The following is a 3,891-nucleotide window of genomic DNA, read 5'->3' on the forward strand; positions in this document are numbered from 1 at the left end:
GCTTCTCCGAAAGTCTGTATAAAACCATATGCTTTGGTCACCTCATCAAAGTGTATATTCCAACTCCGAGATGCTTGCACCAGTCCATAGATGGATCGCTGGAGCTTGCACACTTTGTTAGCACCTTTAGGATCGACAAAACCTTATGGTTGCATCATATACAACTCTTCTTTAAGAAATCCATTAAGGAATGCAGTTTTGACTTCCATTTTCTAGATTTCATAATCATAAATTGCGGCAATTGCTAGCATGATTCGGACAAATTTAAGCATCGCTATGGGTGAGAAAGTCTCATCGTAGTCAACTCCTTGAACTTGTCGAAAACCTTTTGCCACAAGTCAAGCTTTGTAGACAGTAACATTACCATCAGCTCTAGTCTTCTTCTGGAAGATCCATTTATTCTCTATGGCTCGCCGATTATCGGGCAAGTCCACCAAAGTCCACACTTTGTTCTCATACATGGATCCTATCTCAGATTTCATGGCCTCAAGCCATCTATCAGAATCTAGGCTCATCATAGCTTCTTCATAGTTCGTAGGTTCGCCATGGTCTAGTAACATGACTTCTAGAACAGGATTACTGTACCACTTTTGGCGCGAATCGTGATCTGGTTGACCTACGAGGTTCAATAGTAACTTGATCTGAAGTTTCATGATCATCATCCTTAGCTTCCTCTCTAGTTGGTGTAGGCATCACGGGAATGGTTTTCTTTGATGAGCTACTTTCCAATTCGAGACAAGGTACAATTACCTCATCAAGTTCTACTTTCTCCCACTCACTTCTTTCGAGAGAAACTCCTTCTCTAGAAATGTTCCATTCTTGGCAACAAAGATCTTGCCTTCGAATCTGTGGTAGAAGGTGTACCCAATTGTTTCCTTAGGGTATCCTATGAAGACACACTTCTCCGATTTGGGTTCGAGCTTATCAGGCTGAAGCCTTTTGACATAAGTGTCGCAACAACAAACTTTAAGAAACGGTAGCTTAAGTTTCTTGCCAAACCACAGTTCATACAATGTCGTCTAAACGGATTTAGATGGTGCCGTATTTAACATGAATGCAACTGTCTCTAATGCATAACCCCAAAATGATAGTGGAAAATCGGTAAGAGACATCATAGATCACACCATATCTAATAAAGTACGGTTACCATGTTTGGACACACCATTATGCTGTGGTGTTCCAGGTGTGTGAGTTGTGAAACTATTCCACATTGTTTTTAATGAAGGCCAAACTCGTAACTCAAATATTCGCCTCCGCGATCAGATTGTAGAAACTTTATTTTCTTTTTACAATGATTCTCCACTTCACTCTGAAATTCTTTGAACTTTTCAAATGTATCAGACTTGTGTTCATTAAGTAGATATACCCATATCTGCTCAAATCATCTATGAAGGTCAGAAAATAATGATACCCGCCGCGTGCCTGAACACTCATTGGGCCGCATACATCGGTATGTATTATTTCCAATAAGTCATTGGCTCGCTCCATTGTTCCGGAGAACGGAGTTTTAGTCATCTTGCCCATGAGGCATGGTTTGCAAATATCAAATGATTCATAATCAAGTGCTCCTAAAGTCCATCTGCATGGAGTTTCTTCATGCGCTTTACACCAATATGACCTAAACAACAGTGCGACAAATATGTTGCACTATCATTATCAACTTTGCATATTTTGGCATCAATATTATGAATATGTGTATCACCACAATCGAGATTCAACAGAAAAAGACCACTCTTCAAGGGTGCATGACCATAAAAGATATTACTCATATAAATAGAACAACCATTATTCTCTGATTTAAATGAATAACCGTCTTGCACTAAACAAGATCTAGATATAATGTTCATGCTCAACGCTGGCACCAAATAACAATTATTCGGGTCTAAAACTAATCTCGAAGATAGATGTAGAGGTAGCGTGCCAACGGAGATCACATCGACCTTGGAACCATTACCGACGCGCATTGTCACCTCATCCTTAGACAATCTTCGTTTAATCCGTAGCTCCTATTTCAAGTTACAAATATGAGCAACAGAACCAGTATCAAATACCCAGGCACTACTACGAGCATTAGTAAGGTACACATCAATAACATGTATACCAAATATACCTTTGTTCACTTTGCCATCCTTCTTATCCATCAAATACTTGGGGCAGTTCCGCTTCCAGTGACCAGTTCCTTTGCAGTAGAAGCACTCAGTTTCAGGCTTGGGTCCAGCTTTGGGCTTCTTCCCGGGAGTGGCAACATGCTTGCCATTCTTCTTGAAGTTCCCTTTCTTTCCCTTGCCCTTTTTCTTGAAACTAGTGGTCTTGTTAACCATCAACACTTGATGCTCATTCTTGATTTCTACCTCCGCAGCTTTGAGCATTGCTAAGAGCTCAGGAATTGTCTTCTCCATCCCTTGCATATTGTAGTTCATCATGAAGCCTTTGTAGCTTGGTGGTAGTGATTGAAGAATGCTGTCAATAACACTATCATCTGGAAGATTAACTCTCAGCTAAATCAAGTGATTATGATACCCAGACATTGTGAGTATGTGTTCACTGACGGAAATATTCTCCTCCATCTTGCAGCTATAGAACTTGTTGGAGACTTCATTTCTCTCAACTCGGGCATTTGCTTGAAATGTTAACTTCAACTCTTGGAACATCTCATATGCTCCATGACGCTCAAAACGTCTTTGAAGTCCCGATTCTAAGCCGTAAAGCATGGTGTCGGTGTCAAAACCGGCGGATCTCGGGTAGGGGGTCCCGAACTGTGTGTCTAGGCGGATGGTAATAGGAGACAAGGGACACGATGTTTTTACCCAGGTTCGGGCCCTCTTGATGGAGGTAAAACCCTACTCCTGCTTGATTAATATTGATGATATGGGTAGTACAAGAGTGGATCTACCACGAGATCAAGGAGGCTAAACCCTAGAAGCTAGCCTATGGTATGATTGCTATAATGGTTGTTCGTCCTACGGACTAAAACCCTCCGGTTTATATAGACACCGGAGAGGGCTAGGGTTACACAGAGTCGGTTACAATGGTAGGAGATCTACATATCCGTATTGCCAAGCTTGCCTTCCACGCCAAGGAAAGTCCCATCCGGACACGGGACGAAGTCTTCAATCTTGTATCTTCATAGTCTTGGAGTCCGGCCGATGATGATAGTCCGGCTATCCGGACACCCCCTAGTCCAGGACTCCCTCAGTAGCCCCCGAACCAGGCTTCAATGACGACGAGTCCGGCGCGTATATTGTCTTCGGTGTTGCAAGGCGGGTTCTCCTCCAAATTCCATGTGCTTGCCGAATAGTGTCCGGCTTCCTTACAAATGTTGCGCTCCTTGGCTTCCGCCCAATAATGGCCCTCTTCCACGTGTCGCACGAATGTGAAAGGCCAGGGTATTTTTATATTTTACCCCCTAGCTGCGCAAATAATCTGCCTATAAGAGAGGCAAGAATCCAGATCCAAATCACACCATCTTCCTTCCGCAAGTATTCATCGGAGCGCTTCTGACCAAAAATCCATTCCATCATGGACCGTCGACGCGGCTCCTCCTCTCGCGCTCCTAGCCCTCAGCCAGGAGATTGGAGGAGATGTTCAGTCCCGCACAACGAGCTGGTGACGCTCCAAGCGGAGGGATACCTTCCTCCGGCCTTTATGGTCCCGGTTCGAGCCGGGCTGGCCACCTACAAAGGTGGAAAGCAAGCGGAGGCCACCCCTAGTCCCTCCATAGGAGAGCGGGTGTGCTTCGTCCCTTATCTAATAAGGGGGCTCGGATTTCCCATACATCTGTTTCTCCGGGGGCTTCTGGAGTTCTACGGACTCCAGCTTCATCACCTCACGCCCACCTCTATTCTGCACATCGCGGGTTTCGTAGCTCTTTGCGAGCTGTTCCTGGGCATC

The sequence above is a fragment of the Triticum aestivum genome, chromosome 4B (genome assembly GCF_018294505.1).
Source record: "Triticum aestivum cultivar Chinese Spring chromosome 4B, IWGSC CS RefSeq v2.1, whole genome shotgun sequence".
Classification (NCBI taxonomy): domain Eukaryota; kingdom Viridiplantae; phylum Streptophyta; class Magnoliopsida; order Poales; family Poaceae; genus Triticum; species Triticum aestivum.